This window comes from Crocodylus porosus, unplaced genomic scaffold (genome assembly GCF_001723895.1).
Source record: "Crocodylus porosus isolate Cpor-Errol unplaced genomic scaffold, CroPor_comp1, whole genome shotgun sequence".
Classification (NCBI taxonomy): domain Eukaryota; kingdom Metazoa; phylum Chordata; order Crocodylia; family Crocodylidae; genus Crocodylus; species Crocodylus porosus.
In genome coordinates this window covers 17,959,060-17,976,978 of record NW_017728923.1, presented here as the reverse complement: position 1 = coordinate 17,976,978, position 17,919 = coordinate 17,959,060, and the positions used below count along the sequence as shown (strand labels likewise).

The 17,919-nt window shown below is 43.6% G+C and overlaps 1 protein-coding gene across 1 annotated transcript in view; it reads left to right on the top strand.

Moving 5' to 3' along the window:
* The window catches only part of SHISA9 (shisa family member 9), a 320,102-nt gene that overhangs the window by 105,167 nt on the left and 197,016 nt on the right, over positions 1–17,919 (top strand). The window lies entirely within an intron of this gene.

Here is a 17,919-nt window from a genome sequence, read left to right as displayed (position 1 = left end):
AAACATTCTCATAGAGTAGAAATTCAGCATAAAGTCTCAGATCATATTCACAATACCCTCCCCCACATTCCTCCGAAACTGATTCACTAACACATATTCACACACCCCCAAAGAGGAAGAGAATAGATATTTCATTTCAGCAGATCCACTCTCATATAAGGTAAGAAACTTAGTTGCTCTTCAGAGGTATTTTGAACTTGTCTCAAAGTTTTAACCATACCGTATCATAAATAATCTCCGGTACAGTAAATAGTTGGTTGACATGTGAAATATTTCACATTCTGTAAAATGTAGCTATAAGTAGAACCTGCCATAGGAGGTTTCAAAAAGAATCTGCATATTCTGTACGCTACAGTAGAAGACCGAAATACATCTCTCACATACAATGTTAAAGACAGAATTTTACAGCCTACACAGATGTTATAATAAAAAAACAGCACAATGTTAGAGAAGATATTTTTATGCCTATATCACTTTCCAGAATTATACAATGCTTTGTTTGAATTAGGGAATTTAAATGTATGGGGGATGGGAAGGCCAAAGAGCTGCAAACTATCTTCAACATTTTCCATTTATTTAATGTTCCAAATTATTGAAGGCACAGTCAATGCAAATATGATTTGTATTGATCAGTGGATTTGATTGAACCCTGTATAACAGGAGTGCTTACTTGAAGCCCTGAAGGTTTTATTTTTTACAGGTTTATAAAACAGTTTTCATTCTGAAAGTAGCCACTCAGAAAAATAACATCGTTTTTATAAAAATATTTGGTGAATAGCTGCAATTCTTCCTAGTTCTGCCAATAACTATGTATTTTCTGGACAATAAGGGCAAAATTCTACCCGTGGCACAAAATAATTATTTTTCAAACATTCATTCCAAGTAAATAGCACTTTTCAATCACATTTCATTGCTGCCTATAAAAAAATATGGTGATCTGTAGTTATAGTAACCACTTTTGGTCAGTCCTTAATTTTCACTTTTCTTCTACACTTCTTCCCTTTTCTTTCCATCACTCACACAATCCAAAAAAGATCACTCACTTCCCTTCAAATGACTAGACAATCACCTTGCTGGGCTCTTTTGACCCCAGTACTCTTTCCTGCCATGGCAGGAGGTTGGACTTGATGATCTGCTCAGGTCCCTTCTGACTCTAGAAAATATGAAACGATGACTGCTCATTTACCAATAAGCTTTCTGACTTGCTCACTTCTCCACCGCTTATCTCTCTCCCCCCCGGCTCTGCTCATCACCCTAGAGAAGTCTTGAACACAAGGGGAGCAGACAGAAGTGCAGCTCCCTGCTGTAACTGAGAATGCTTTGCAAGAAGTGTTCTGAGTTACAATGACCCCCTGGAACAAACAGAAGTTCACTGCTGGTTTCAGAGGGGAGGGGAATCTAGCTGCTGGCTGGGAGCCTGTAGCTGGTTTCCCCTAGCAATGGCCCCTCCTCCCTCCTAGCCTATCCTTCGTTTCAGAATGGGAGGGGGGAAAAGGAGGAGAGGGAGCTTGTTCTAGGGATTTCCCAGCCAGTGCTGGAGGGTGGGATGGGTGTACTGGAAACCTCCGCTTTCGGCTCCAATACATCCACCCCACCCCACCCTTCAGCAGGGGATGAACCCCCCCTCCAGACTGAACTCCCTCCAATCCCTTTCCCTGCCTCCCATTCTGAAAACAGCTCAAGGCTGGGAGGCAGCACACACAGAAGTTACAGAAGGCGTTCTGTTTTGAAACCTCTTCATCTGACCCCTCATGCAACGAGGGTTCAGATTTTTGCCCAATCAGCCAGTTTTGAAGCACTCTGCAGCTGTGCTCATGTGTTTGGTTATGGCAACAGACCACTTTCTGTGGCCAGATCAGGTGAATACTGTCACTTCTGTCTGTGTCCTATGTGGCCCAAAGGGGTTGCTTGACATGGGAGAGTTTTCAGCAAAGGGAGGAAGCATTTATTTAAATATCTCAGAGCTTCAAATTCACTGGGCACTGCTGAAAAATGTTATAATGAATTAGATTTTGTTCTTGACAATAAAGTATTACAGACATATTTCAGGGTATTCTTACAAGGGTATGGTTCCAAAGCAGATATCAACATGTGCTAAAATAATTTCCAGTTAGTATCAGTGCAGGTAGTAGGCTAAAAAGTCTTTCCCCAGTTTATGCTGGCTCCCACCTACATAACCTCAAATCCATCTCAGTGTAGAACACTCTACTTAGAGCAGTGGTTCTTAACCTTTTTAGACTCTCACCATCCCTCATTAGAATCACAGTGGCCCTCTGAAAATGCTGGTTCTTAGTTTCACTGATTTTTTGATTAGAGAAAAATAATAAAACAATTCTGCTGTTGTAGAGAACCCAGAAAGACCACAACAGGCTAGAATGTTTTTAACACCATAGAATCCTATTAGAAATCACTAGGTCTGTCCTGTGGGATCACGTCAGTACACCCAGCTGTGCTAACATTGTGTGGCACCACATGGCCATGTGCATGATCAGAGGGCAAGAGAACAGGCCTTATGAGGAGAGGCTGAGAGCCATGGGACTCTTCAGCCTGGAGAAATGAAGGCTCAGGGATGACTTGGTGGCAGTCTTAGTATATAAGGGGTGTGCATCTGGAACTGGGAGAACATCTGTTCACCAGGACACCCCAAGGGAAGACAAGGACTAATGGTTACAAACTGCTGGAACAGTGTTTTAGACTGGACATAAAGAAAAGCTTCTTTACCATCCAAGTCTCCAGAGTCTGGAATAGACTCCCCCCCAGAAGTGGTATAAGCACCTATTCTGGATACCTTTAAGAAATGTTTGGATGCTTATCTTGTTGGGGTGGTCTGACCGCAGCTGGCTTTCTGCCCTTTGGGAAGGGGGCTGGACCTGACGATCTTTCCTTCCAGTCCTAATGTCTATGAAATCTATAAGAATTTCTGACTTACAGGGAATATAGATGCAGCATAAAATACTGTGATTTAAAGTTAACTTTCTGGTTAAAGTGAGCAGGATTCTACCTGAGCAGTTGTTATAAAGTTATCGTGGGAGTGCTTTTAGTGCACTTCAGTAGGTTATATATAACATAATAATGAGGTACCCAATTTTTCTGATTTCAAAGCTCCCTGTGATACTTGAAAGTGTAATGATATAGAAATCATTAATATTTTTTCATGTTTCTGAATAAGAGTAAGAAATTTAAATGAGAATTTCATTGATTCCAGATTAGATTTTTTTAGATTGGATTATGGTTAGTGTGAAAAATAGCTTCATGCATTTACTGTTATTTTTATTGGGCTGTATTTTTATATTTGCTTGTCTTGTTTTTTTGTTTTCTTTAATAAGCACTTAATTTGAATATTTTCTCTGTCATTTTTCAGAGTTGTTGTTTCTTCAAGTATGGAATAGAGATAAAAGGGCTAGATTGTAAACATGCATGCCACCCTGACTCAGGAGTCTGTACCTTGTGGGTACAGTTTTTAAACACTGTTACTTTCAAGGCAAACTGCCAATACTGAGGACTGACAGTGGCCCATTGGTCCCAAAAGGATGAAAACTATATTCTTCATTGTTTATAGTGAGCCTAATGATACATCTGCAGGCAAAAAAGAACAAGATACCTGACATTTCCTTATCTTTGGATTTGTAACTGTGACGTTCACGTAACTTATGTTAGACAGCAGATTTCCTGGCCAGAATTCATATCCCAAGTCTTTTGTGGCCCTAGTGTATACAGACTCCAGCTGGTTGTACCATCTCACAGGCTTCTCTCTCTTAAGGCAGCAAAATGTTCAGAAACTATTCATGTGGATAACTGTGAGTTTGTAGGGATGAGCTTTTGCTGTTTTTACTGGAACAGTTCCTAGTTCTGACTGAGGTCAGTCAAGAATTTTATTGGAGTGCACTTAGAAAATGGTTCACTAGAGTGCAGGAAAACTGACATTGCCAATGAGCTGGCTAGCTTACCAGCTTCAGATGAAGCAGACTGCCAAATGAATTTATAAGAGATTGGAGTATCTGGTGTAACCAGAGCTATATTGTTTTGTGTTTGTAAAAAAAACAAAACAAAAAAACTCCCCTGTGGAGTGTTTTGTTTAGATTGTTAAAATCTGTTTAACTCAAGCACATGACAAAAAGCACTTGAGAGTAAGGCTGTCTCTTTGAAAGTCTTTTGCTGTTTGACTACATTGACCAACCCTGACAGTTTGTAACTCCATTACACTTTTGTTGTTCTGAAGGTTGCTTAAAAACAAATAATTAAGAACTGCAGATCATGCTGCAAAGTGGTAAAGCATGAAAAGTCTGACCTTCACTCAAGGGCATATTAAGAACTCCAAACTTTCCACACTTACCTTCCGTAAGGATCTTAGGTAATTCCAACATTATGTGCAGAGTTCTCTTTCACCTACCAGATTACCAACGAGCAGCATGTTACCAACCTTGGGGTTATCAGACTGAAGAGTAGGAGTCACCTTGTAGAGGTAAGCAGTTCTCTCTCTATTCCTATCTATTCCTATGCATCCAGAAGAGGGAAACATAATCACTCTTACACTTCAGTGGAGTAACTCAGCAGGCTGCAAGCTGCACTTGGGTTGTCTATGAGATGGAACAGTATTCTGCCCCATGTGCTTGCTCTATCAGAGGCAGTCAGTAGTTAGCTAGAACCCATTTTGTGGGCCCAGAGTCCTTGCAGCCTTGCATTTCATTCAGTCATGTACACAAATGGCAGCAATTTATATTTAGAACTCTGAGGATAGGGACAGAAGTTACACATGAACAGGTTTAAGTCAGCAGAAACTGGTTTAAACCTGTAACAGAACAGAAGTTCAGTGCACATAAACTCATTTCAAAATGGCTGAAACTGATTTAATATAAACCTGGTTGAATGTAGTACAGACTTACCTGATTTGGGTAAAATCAGTTTATGAAACTTCTGTCCCATACCCCTTCCTGGTTCAAGTTAAATCATAGTCCCCCCAGCATGCTTTCTGGCCTTAGGCTGGGCTGAGTTATTTGCTCCAGCAGAGACCTTGGGGGCAGCAGAAAGAGGAAGCAAACACACAGCCAGAGAGTTGTGCTCTAGCACCCCCTGGCTTCTGGCCTGAGCCACGGCAGTCATGTGGTTGCATTTCCTGAATTAAAAGTGAATGTCTGTCCAGTTGTTTCTCAATTTAATCTCTGCAGCTTAGACTAACCTGCAAAGACTAAATCAATTCAGCCTCAGGCTTTTTGATTGCCTGTACTTAACCTGAGACAGGGATCTTCTTTTTGCCAAGTGTTCAACACAATAGGGTCCCAAGGCCTCTAGACACCAACATATAAGTAATAAAGGCACCACCATATAAGTAATAAAAAAAAATCATGCAGCTGGGGTAAATGATTGTAACAGTTGTACGGTGAGGATAAACCAGAGCCATAGAATCTGTTATCATTCTTTTTTTGTATTGCACTAATGCCCAAGAGCCACAATAATGGGCCATAATGCTATAAAAACACAGAACCAAAAAAAATATTTGGAAAGTTTTGTGTGCAGTTAATTGAAGTCCATCAACCTCAGGAGAAATATATCCGGAAACGATTTTTCTTTTGAAACCTAGTGAGATTTTTGATCTCTATATAAGTGAGATGGTTGAAAAGTATGATTATTAGAGCTACCCAGTAATTTTATATGAAAATATTATGTACAAAATAGGCTTAACCCCAAAACTCTGTGCAAAAAGCTAACATTCTTTGCTTTTGTAATTTACAATAATATTCTTTACCAAAATGCTATTATACCCATTATTTCCAAAATTGCTTATTTACCAAAACATGTGCTTTTCTATTGGAAAAGGAGGTTTCAGTAAAAATGCTAGCAAAAATATTACAGATATTTTCGAAAGAAATGGAAAACTGACCTGTTTTGAACCCTCAAATAAGGAAGCAATTTCAAAGACTGCTTTGGAAATTGCTTTTCTGTTTCTCAACCAGTTTTATTACACTTTCTATTTTGAATAGTTTCTCTCTGTCATTTTTCAGAGTTGTTGGGTTTTTCTGAGTATGGAATAGAGATAAAGGGCTAGATTGTAAACATACATTCTTTCCTGAGTAAGGAGCAGCATGTAACCAAGCTGCCACAGTAGCAGAAGAGAGATCAATTGTAATTCAAAGAATCACAGTTCAATCCCTGCTTTTCCCTTGCTCCATAGGGGAAGATGTGCCAATCCTTTGCCTGGTAAAGATTATTTCACCCTGTGAATTGGCTGAGCTATGCTGGCTAGTGTTTCATGTTTTATGTGCTGGGTAATAACAGAAAAGGATTCCATGTTTCTATAACTAAATGGGCTCTTTATTAGTAACATATCTGCAGAGATACTTCAACTGCAAATATGCTCCCACAGACTGATTTTGTGGTACCTTATATAAACAGCTATCCCCTGCATCCAGTCCTCTTTCTTCCAAGTTCCATGCAGGTTACTGCATCTTTTTATTTTAATAACTTTTGTTATTTATTCTTTGGCCCATCATTACCTGCTCTTTTCTCCACAATACAGTGCAAATGCAAGGGATTAAGGAGGATTCTTACATTTCTTTACTCCTATGAGTGAGCAGAAGGACCCATACATTTTATTCTATTCCTGAACTTCCCTACAGATTTGTATGCAAGGTAACTGCCTTTATTTTTGTGACACTTAAAGACCTTATCCCTGATGCAGAAGATATTGGATATAACATAAGACTGGAAGGGGCCCCCGCTACCATTCGCTCCAGTTTCTTGTGTTCACAGGCAACCATATATCAAAACAGTTCTTAAAATCATCCATTCAGATCTCTGTCATGCAACTTAATGGCAAAGCACCTTACTCTATACAAACATAAACAAAAAAAACTACTCTACACCATGCAACAGGTAAAAAACAGGATGGGAAATCATTATACCTGTAGTTTCTTATATTTTTTTAATGACACAATTCTTGTTTATATACAATTATTTTTGTGCTGCTTTTATCTACCAATCATGGTAGCATTTTTGTGGAACATTTGGAGAAGGCAGGAGGTGTTTTGTGGGAAGTAGTAATGAAAAATTCATGAGGGATTAAAAATAGTTGGGTTTTTTTGGGTTTAATTCAGAATCTCTTTATAATTCCCCTTCATTTCCTTCCCTATTTATATTGAATATAAACAGAGAGCTTCTTCTAAAAAAAGTTGGATGAATGGGAAATGTGCTGGAGTGAAATAAGCAGTACATTTTCCAAAGTAGGTGCCTAACATCAGGCACCTACATCAATAATCAGGAACCTTAACAAATGACCCAAATTCTTTTGAGTGTTTTAAGCATTCTTAGTTGCATCCAAAATAATTAGGAATGGTGGGTAATAAGTGACATTAAAACAAGATAATTTCTCCAGATGTCTCATTTCAGCCACCTAAGCTTGCAAAGTTTCATCTATTTACATTCTGATTTGTTCTTTAGCTTAAGTCTATAATTTTTATTTTACATTTTAATAATGGAGCAAAGTACCCAAATTTGATAGGTTTGTGAAGGTTAGAATTGGGAGGTGGCAATGTAGGACTATGCATTGTTGCTTGAATGGTTATTCAATGCTCTTGCACTAGCACTGCAGGCAACAATACTGCTGGAAATCCTTTAAGTGTAATTGTCTCAGAGTATAGACCCATTAGATATTACTTCAAAGACTTGTTCTTTCCATGATTACCAGAACCTGTTCCTTCCCTATGAGAATCAGTCTGTGGAAAGTTTGTCTGAGGAAGGAGTCATTCTGAAAAAATACAGGTGCCTTAGGCTAGGCTCACTTCTCCCTTCACATGGACTTACAATTCAAGCCACTTCTCTTCTCATCTTGCAACAGCTATGCATCCAACCACCATGGCTTTTGTATGTCTTCTCTCCAGATATGTCCCCACCATTCTTAACAAATGACTGTCCCAAAAACTGATAAGTTTATGTCTAAATAGAAAAGAGAAATGGTAGAGAAAGTGCATGAATTCAAACCCTAGGGCCAGTGGTAATAATTAGGGCTGTGCGAAGCTTTGGGTTCTGATTCGGTTCAGAGGTGATTTGGCCTGATTCCGTGGCCAAATTGCTGACTCCAAATTGAATCTGGAGACCAGTTAAAAGGTGTGAATTGATTCAAAGCTCTCCGAATTGATTTGGGGAGCTTTGCAGATTCGGGCAATCCCCGTTTGCTGCCACAGGGAGCTGGACTCAGACTCCATACTGGTAAGTAGGGGGCAGAGGAGGGGGCCATGGGGAGACCCCCACCAGGTTCTATCCCCTGCTTGCTTCCCCAGCCCTGCTAAGCACCTTCTGACCCCGCCCTGCTCTCCCAGCCCCAGCCCCCCTGGCTGCCCTGCACAGCCCCAACTCCCAGTTCTTAAAAAACAAAAACAAAACCCACCCACTGGCTGATGCAGTGGCCGTTGGGACTTCTGGGAGTTCGTGGGAGAGCCCCCCATGCAGTGCGGGGCAGCGGGGAGCAGTGGGGATTGCCCCTCACCTGGCAGAAGCCAGTTTGTGTGGGGCTTTTTTTTTTTTTAAACAGCCAGGACCTGGGGCTGGTTGGGGCAGCCATGGGGGTGGGGGCTGGGAGAGCAGGTGGGGGTTGGGGCCTCATGGCAGAGCCCCCCCCATGCAGCATGGGGCAGCAGGGGCAATGGGGATCGCCCCCTTTGCCTGGCAGCCACCAGTGAGTGGGGGCTTTTAAAATTTTTTTAAAGAGCCAAAAGCTGAGGCCAGGCAGGGTAGCCATTGACGGGGTTGTGAGAGCAGGCAGGGGATAGAGCCTGTCAGATTTGGATATTTGGCTGATTAGGCAGCGGCCGAATCTCTGAATCAGATTCAGCCAAATTGATTTGGGACAGTGATTCGAATCACTGAATCAAATCACTGTCCCCCAAATTGCCTGAATCCGAAGCAAATGCTAGCTGCTTCGCACAGGCCTAGTGTTAATCCTTTGTAACACACAAAGGATTAAAACTACTGTTACACTACAGTAACAACAGTGTAACAGTAGTAACAACAGAAGCATCGTCAAAGCACTGATGAGCTCTGGTAATTGTCAAATGGTCTAAGTCTCCTAGCCACCCAGCTTCAATGACTTATTCAGAGGTTACTCTAATTTATGCCATGGAACAAGCTGGTGCTAACAAACTGGTGGTGTGCAAAACTGACATGACCTGTGCCTTTCCTGCACTACACACACAGCTGGATCCATTGCCATTACAATTCAGCTACACTCAAGGTCAGCTACAATATCAAACTACTGTATATTTTTCCTAGCATACTACATTAAAATCAAGTTGGGTTTGGCCGGAGTGATCCAAACAAAAGCATGGAACTAAGGAAATTACTTAGTCTTTTAATGTAAAACTGAAATAAAAAGCAGAAAATACTGTGTTTCTTCCTTACATCACAATGTATACAGTTTCAACAGTTTGAAAAGCACCTTACAGATGTTTATGAGGAGAGAACCCTGACCTAGGCTATCCCTTCACCTCTAATTTTCAGGAAGCTTTTGGGGTGCAGATTTTTTTTTGTTCTTGTTTTCTTTCTCTTACAATAAATAAGATGAGCAGAAAGATGTTGCCATGGTGAGATTTTATAATGTAAAGACATGTATTATAGTTATCTACCAATGAGCCACTGAGACATGGAATAAACAGCACCACCAAGAACTAGAAAATGAATTAACATAGTTACAAAGCTTTGCAGTATTTATCTAGTGCACAGTGGGCATGTCTACATTTGTTATTAATTTGAAGTAGGCTTACTGCTCAGTAAGCCTACTGGGGAGCACATCTATACACGCTCCCCAGTAGTGTAACAGTAGTAAACAACTGTAGTGTAACAGTAGTTTTAATCCTTTGTGTGTTACAAAGGATTAACACTAGGCCTGTGCGAAGCAGCTAGCATTTGCTTCGGACTCAGCCAATTTGGGGGACAGTGATTTGATTCAGTGATGGGTGCATCCACACACTCGGGCATGTGCGCTTACAGCAGCTGAAATAGCAGCAGCACAAATTTGTGACAGAGAATAGCACATGTACCTGACCATGCACTTTGATATAGGGCAAGTTGTGCTACCTGGGGCAAGCTGGCCCTGCTGGATCTGCAGCCAGGGGGAGCTGAAGGCAAGGGCCAGCACAGATGCTGGTTCCAGCAGTATAAAAAACTTCCCTGGCAAGCAGCTCCGGGCTACTTGCTCTCAGGAGTTTCTGAGGCCTGGCTAGTTGACATATAGCAACACTAGCCCCCTGTGCGGTAGCAGCCCTGACCTAGAGTGGCCCCTGCACCCTCTACCCACTGCAGCAGTCTGGCAGTGGGGGCTGCTGGTTGGCTGTGACCTGTTGCCACTTGTGACAGCATCTGCCCCCTTGGACTTGTAGCCCCATGTCTGCATGCCTGACAGACCTGGACAGGGACTGCATGGCCATCTGGACTATGGCATGGGCACTACAGCAGAGTTGTCTGCACCTCTGGGCCAGCTGCCAGGGGGTTCTGTCTGTACAGTTGGCTTTTGTGTGGCACTGCAGCCATGTATGTCCCCGCCCTGCCATCTGGGCACTTATTGCCTGGAAGATGTACTCATTGTGGTGGCCCGCTTTGAACTGTCAAATCAAATGGCCAGGAGGTTAGCCACCTTATTTGCCCTCCAGTTGAGTTCCCGGTGTTGATCCTGGGTAGGCTCTTCTGCCTGGGTCCTGCCATTTGCCTCATTAACAGGAAGCCTGGTGTTCCCTGTTTAAAAATTGCAAATTCTCTGATAAAAATCCCAAATTCACTCTTTAAAATATCCCAAAATCTGTGTTCTTTCATGATTAAAATGAAATGTCACATATCTATCTATCTATCTACCTATCTAGAGAGATCAGTTGTGCAATGTTTTATTGATATATTTACAATTTTAAAGCAATTTGGAAGCCTTCCAGTGCTTCTATAATGACAATAAAACAAATTCTAAATATCTATATGCTCTACTGTTTGCCTTTGTTTTTTTAATCATAGAAAATCAGAGCTCCCACAATACCTTCACTAACCAGGACGTGGGGACGGCTGCCCCGACAGCCACAGCTCTTGCCAGTGGTCCCATCTTGTCTGGCAGCTGGGCATGCAGGGTGTGAGATGTGGAGGGGATGTGGGGTTTTCAGGAGGGGGTGTGGGGGGGTTGTGGATGCATGTGGGGGGCTATGGGGGAGATGTGGGGGTTTGTGGTGAGGCTACCACACACCTGCCCCCCTCCCCCCTGCAGCACACAGCTTCTGGCACTGGCAGCAGCAGGCAGTTGGGCCATCAGGGTCATGGCCTGCTGCAGGCACAGCCCTGTGGCAGTGTAGTTCCACTTGACCCTGGTACTGCATATGGTGAATGGAGGCAGCCTGACCCAGCTCAGTCTGCTCTGCAAGTGTGCATCTTTGGACAGGGCCAGGACAGCTCCTGCCAACACCTGTGGCTCCTGTCCAAAGGTGCATTCTAGTGGGGCCGTGCCTGCAGTGGGCCATGGCTCTCATGCAGGTGGTGGCTGCTGCTAGTGCTGGGGGCTATATGCTGCGGGGGGGCGGTGAGCATGTGGCAGCTACCCCTCAACCCCCCCCAAATCCCACACCCACAAATGCTCCCACACTCCCTACCACTCCCCACATACCCCACACCCACAACCTCTCTAGAAACCACACAGGCCCCCCCGCCCCCTGTGACCCTACTTACCTGGGCTAGCACCTGGGTTTGGTGCGGGCTTGCCCCACTTCTATTTGTCCCAGCACACTGAGGCAGTTTGTTGGGCCAGCAGGGGCTTGGGGCAGTCATAGAGATGCTCTGGCCAGATGGCAGAGTATCTCTCTGGAGGACTCAGCTTCCAGTTGCTTCAGGGCATGCTCCAGGAGCACACCCTATGCTGGTTTTTTTCACCTTGCTTTTTTTGCTACCGGGATTTCCCAGGATCAAATTTAGAGTCTGCACTACAAATATGCAACTTGGGGGATGTTTTTTCATTCTTAGCATGCCTCTTGTGGTGTCTCAGATTACTCTGATATGCCACAATAGGCACATGCACGCTCATCTGGATGCGCCCAATGGGAGCAGCCTGATACAGGGCTGCTCCCACTCTGCTCTTCCCCAGCCCCAGCCCCAGCCATGCAACTCAGAGCTGGCTGGAAACTGTCCCATTTTGGGGCAGATCTCAGCCAGCTCTGGGCTGCATGGGGAAGCCCCACTAGGTACAGGGCTTTTCCCCATGTGTACAGAGCAGAGAACTCTGTAGCAGCAGCTGTCTCCCAGCCTGTGCCCATCAGAACCTCTCCCAATTTATACAGGCTCCCCCTGGTTGCTAGCTTGGGGGCTGGCAGGGAGCACAAGGCTCTGCTGGCTACAGTGGGAGGGCTCTGCTGGCTATAGTGGCAGCTGTCTCCTGGCTCTGTATAAATTGGGATATTGTCCCAGCCTGGGCTCTTCAATCCAAGCCCATCCCAGCAGCAGGCAGCTTCAGGGGGAAGGCATTGTTCTCCTGCCTCCTGCTGTAGGTGCCGGGGAGCAAATTTGCCATCTACACATGGGCTACTGCTCAATAACTATGGCACAGTCAATTTGCTACCTGCTACCATGACTAACTGACTGTGTAGTAAGCTGCTGCATGTGTAGACAGTGATGCTTTACCACACAGTCAATTAGTCAACTGCATGGTAAAGCATCTCATGTAGACATGCTCAGTATATATCAGCCAAACAACCCATCAGCACACTATATTTCCTCTAAATAGTATATAAGCAATAGGTTCCACACTGGCTTATCAAATTCAGTGTACAGGCAGTCCTCAACTTTACGAAGTGCGAGTTACAATGAATGGCACTTACGGTGTTTATAAATCGACACCCTATTTCGATTTTACAACACTTGATCTGATGCCATGCCACATCAGCAAACAAGTTTGCTGCGCTGCCCATCTCTCTGACTCAAGACACTTAGTTGCTGTTCCAATGCCATTTTTACATGGTGAATCTTTGTGTTTCCAAACTTTTTCTTAAAATTTAGTGTTTCTTTGCCCATAATAATGGCAGAAAGGTGTAAATCTGATGCAAGTGATGTTTCTACAAAATGTAGAGCATTACTATGGAAACAAAAATGGAAATAATTAAAAGGTCCAAAAAAGGTGAGATGCCAGTTGAAATCAGTAGAGCATTGGATATCCCCCGAATGACTATCGTGGGGATATCCAAAGACAAGGTTAGAATTCAGGAACATGTAAAGGGCTCGGCCTGTATGGAATTAACTGTGATAGTTAAGCAACGTGTTGGACTTATTGCCCAGGTTGAGAAACTGTTAATCATTTGGCTGGAGGATCAAAATCAATGCCGTGCTCCTGTGAGTTTACGTATAATTCAGGAAAAGGGTAGGCATCTTTATGATGATCTAAGGAAACAATAGGGGTAAGTTCTAATAGTGAGCCTTTTAATGTAAGTAGGGGGTGGTTTATGTGTTTTAAAGCCAGGGCCAGTTTGCATAATATCAAGGTCTCAGGTGAAGCTGCCAGTGGTGATGAGGAGGCAACTCATGCTTTTCCTGAGACATTGGTTGAAATCATTGAAGAGGGTGGGTATGGTGCTTGGCAAGTTTTTAATGTTGATGAAAAGTGAGCTGTATTGGAAAAAAATGCCATTGCGAAAGTACATTGCCAAATAGGAGAAATCCATGCCAGGGTACAAAGCGGCTAAAGATAGGCTCACTCTTTTGCTCCGTGCCATTGCTGCAGGTGACGGTTTAATCATCATTTTGTGCCAAGTGTCAGGGATTATTGCAGCAAAAACAACCTTGCATTTAAAGCATTGTTAATCCTCAACAATGCTCCTGGTCATCCAACCATCCTTGATGACTGTGAGTGGGCATCCTATATCAAGTCAGAAAGACAGCACACTTTGGCAGAGCCTTACCCCCCCCCTGCATTTTTCTTGTCTGCCACGACTTTGATGGGAGTTAAAGTTAGTACTTGCAGGTGGGTGGTCTCTGATTTTTAACTAACACCCAGAGTGACGCTCACTCGTTCCTTAATGCTACTACAGCTGGGGAAGACAACAAACTACCTCCCCCAGGGGTAACACCCTTATGCATTGAGACAAGCTTCTGGGAAGGCTGAGGTCCTTACCCAGCACTCAGTGTTTACTTCCTCCCCCCTCTGCTCTCTCTCTCTCTCAGAAAGCTGAGATAAACAAACTGCAAATCAAATTGTTAATTGGCCAGCTGCAGGCTTTTTAATTCGTTCCTTCTCTCTGCCTGGAGAGATCCCAATTCCAGCCTAGTCAGGTAATGTAGTCAGCCCACACATGTTCATTCCCAATGTCTAGCAACAAAGTCTCTAACTAAGCAGGAGTACCTGGTCCCACAGAGTTTCCAGTGAGGTTCACTCCCAGTGTAACAGGCTGCCTGGTTTCTGTTTTCCTTTGGGCAGGCTGCCCACGTCACTCCCGTGCCTCCGCACAGGAAACTGGCTCCGTTGCTGCAACTGTCTCTTGGCTCCGGCTATTCTCCCCTTCCAGGGAAGATACTAATCAAGTCTAGCTCCTCTTATAGGGGCTCATTAATTGACACTTTACTAGCTATGTGAACGCTCCCAGCACTGGTGAAATGATGCCTGGTAAGTTTCTCTTTACTCTCTTCACTCTTCCATAACAAGGCCATCATCTCCCTGTTACAATGACATACAACCTGACATCAGAGTGGTGTTTCTGCCCCCCAATACCACTTCATTGTTGCAACGCATGGACCAGGGGCTAATCGCATCCTTCAAGGCCTACTATCTCAGGTGCACATTTGCTCAGGCTATCAGGGCAATTGAGAAGGAAGGTGGACCAACTCTGAAGGAATTCTGGAAGGGCTTCAACATTTACCATGTAGTTAAGAACATTGATGAGGCATAGAATGAAAGCAAACAATCAGACCTGAATGGTGTTTGGAGAAAATTGTGTCCCGAGTTTGTCTGACTTTCAAGGCTTTGCAGACACTGTTGAAGAGATGCAGGAATGTTGCTGAAGTGGGAAAAGAACTCAACCTACACATTGCACCAGAGGATTTTGATGACTTGCTGGCATCACATTCTGAAGAATTAACTAATGAGGACCTCACTGAATTGGAACAGGAAAGAGTGCCAGAGAAAGAAGAAGATGCACCCACTGTTGAAGAGACTCCTCCTCAAAGTTTTGACAATAAAAGTGTTGGCTGAGGCATTTCAATATTTGGAAGCTGCCATGTCCATTTTAGGAACACAACCCCAACACTGAATGCAGTGCATCAGTGAATAGGGGCATATCTAACATGTATAACTGCTACAGAGACATTTACAAGCAAAAGAGGAGAACATCTGTCCAAATCTCCTTGGAGACTTTCTGTAAGAAAGCAGATAAGACAACAGAAAAACCTGCAGCCAAGACTCCTGAGAAGACTCCAGCCAAGAACCCTTCAAAAAGTCCAGCAAAGTCACCTCCAAGAAGTCCTTCCAAACCAATAGGATGGCTAATTACAATATAAATAACTTAATGTAGCTATATTACTCATCTAGCATGGACTGCGTACAAAATTCGGGGTTATTTTTGGTGAAAATAGGATATCAGGCCTTGGTTTAGGAACCAATCCCCCATTTATAACATTGTTCCTATGGCAAAATCAGTTCTGAGTTACAACATATCGACTTCAGATGAGGTTTTCAGGAGCCAATTATGTTGTAAGTCTGAGGACCACCTGTATTTCAAACCTCAGACTAAGTATATTTGCCAGCTTGCTTTAGATGTTATCATTACCTGAAGTTCTGTTCTGCAGAATAGATAAACCAAAAGATAGAATAGGGCCAAGCATTTTTCATGGTAGTTTTGCAATCAAAGGTATCCACAGCTAAACTTAGTGTTTCTAGATTTTTTGGGTGTAGCACTGTGTAAAATTGCTCAGATTTTCCATGGCAAAAAAGAAAAAAGTTTTTCACAAAAATGCATTGCTTTGGCTTTGTAATTCAATGGAAAACTATGTGCAATGATCATAGTTCCAGTCTCAAAGAAAGTAAAAAATAAAATGAACATGGGGCAAGCATGGCATTTCCATTCTTCATGGGACTTTTGAGGCTTTAACTCTATCAGCCTCATGGAACATGCAACAACACTGTCTCAGCTTCTGGTGTGCTCCAGACAAAGCTGTTTTATTTGCCACAGATGGTGCTACAGCTAATTGTATTTATTTATTGTAGCTGCTGGGAGATGTAACCCACCCTGATCATATAACTCTCCCCAAGGAAAAACTTCAAGCCCATCTTCTGAATGCATTAGAGACTTGGGTACTGAGGCCAATGAAAAGCATTTGAGAAGTGAACACTTTACATACCGTTATGCATACAGTACACATGATAAAAATGATTACCATATGAAAATGCTACAAAGCTCTATTACAATTGATATAAAAGACAATCAAGGGGAAATCAAATGAAAAGTAAAAGATTGCAGACCTCTACAGAGATGTACAGTCTTGTGGTTTAAGACTGGATGAGACTCTTGTTGTGTAGCAGGCTTACCTTTCAGAGCTTGGGTTGAATCCCAGGCTTGAGATTCTGCTGTTTTGATTGGTGGAGCCCATCCACCAATCAGGAGGCAGCAAGATAAATAATGTCACACCCCTTTCTTGAGGGGAGGGGAGAAGAGCTCCCCCTGACCTGACTGAAGACTACAACACTGTCAGGTCCGGAAGACTTCGGGGCAGAGCCCTGGAGAGTATAAAAGGAGCTGTGTGCCCAGCACTGGGGGCAGACTCGGGGACAGAGAAGAGAGAAGAGCAGGGCTTAGAAGAGCTGAGAAGAGCTGCCCAGCAGGGCAAAGCAGTAGCCCAGGAAAAGCTCCTGAAGACTTCTATGAGAGGTTAGGCTCTTGGTGCGCAGCAAGGTGCACGGCGTACGGACCCTGAAAGCTGCATGAGGCGACTTGGGTCTGCAACCTCTGGCATGTGGCCAGAGACAGAATGCATAGGCCGATGCACGGAGCAGGATCTTTGGAGACCCTTGGTGGCTCAGGTCCCCAACCTCCACATGAGGCTGGGAGCTCAGTGCAGGAGGCGCTGCAGGGAGGGTGAGACACACTGGGAACTGCTTGAGGTGGCTTGGGTCTACAGCTGCTGGCACAGGGCAGCAGCTCGGTGCAGACAACGCAGCCCATAGGGTCCAGGAACAGACTGAGCCCTGCTGTCTGGACTTCCAACCCCTAGCAAAAAGCAAAGCGCCCACTACACACAGTGATACATGTGGCCCTAAGCTAGGCTGGTGGCAGCAGAGTTGGGAGGCAGGAAAGCCCAGCGGGGAACCAAGCTCGACCTGGAGAATGGGAGGCAACCCTCCGGGACTGTGGAGTAGTAAGTTACCCCGGAGAGAGGGTCCCCACTTGCGAAGGAGCACCACGTGGGCCACTCCTAGGTGATAGTGGGGTGGGGGAGGGCTTAGGAGTCTTTGAGGTCTCCCTCTCCTTTTCTTTCCCCCCACCTCCTTTGTTGTAGTGGTACCTTGGGAGCGGGGCCCCTGCCCTGGAGGGCACCTAGGTTGTTTAAGGATTGCTTGTTATATTTGTAGACTGTACCTTATAATTTATGTGAATCAGTTGAAGTGATAGTTTGTATATTAATAGAGTTATAAGGTTGCCTGATCAATATCCTTTGTTCTGGGTTGTTCTATTGTTCAGCTGTATTTTTAAATAATAATTGTGTGTGTGTGTGTGTGTGTGTGTGTGTGTGTGTATATATATATAGTTATAAGGTTGCCTGATCAATATCCTTTGTTCTGGGTTGTTCTATTGTTCATCTGTATTTTTAAATAATAATTGTGTGTGTGTGTGTGTGTGTGTATGGTATAGGATTTATTGTTTTGTAAATTTGTGTATAGATATACATAATTTATGTCCTTACCCTTTAATAGTTTTGTTGTAATAATAA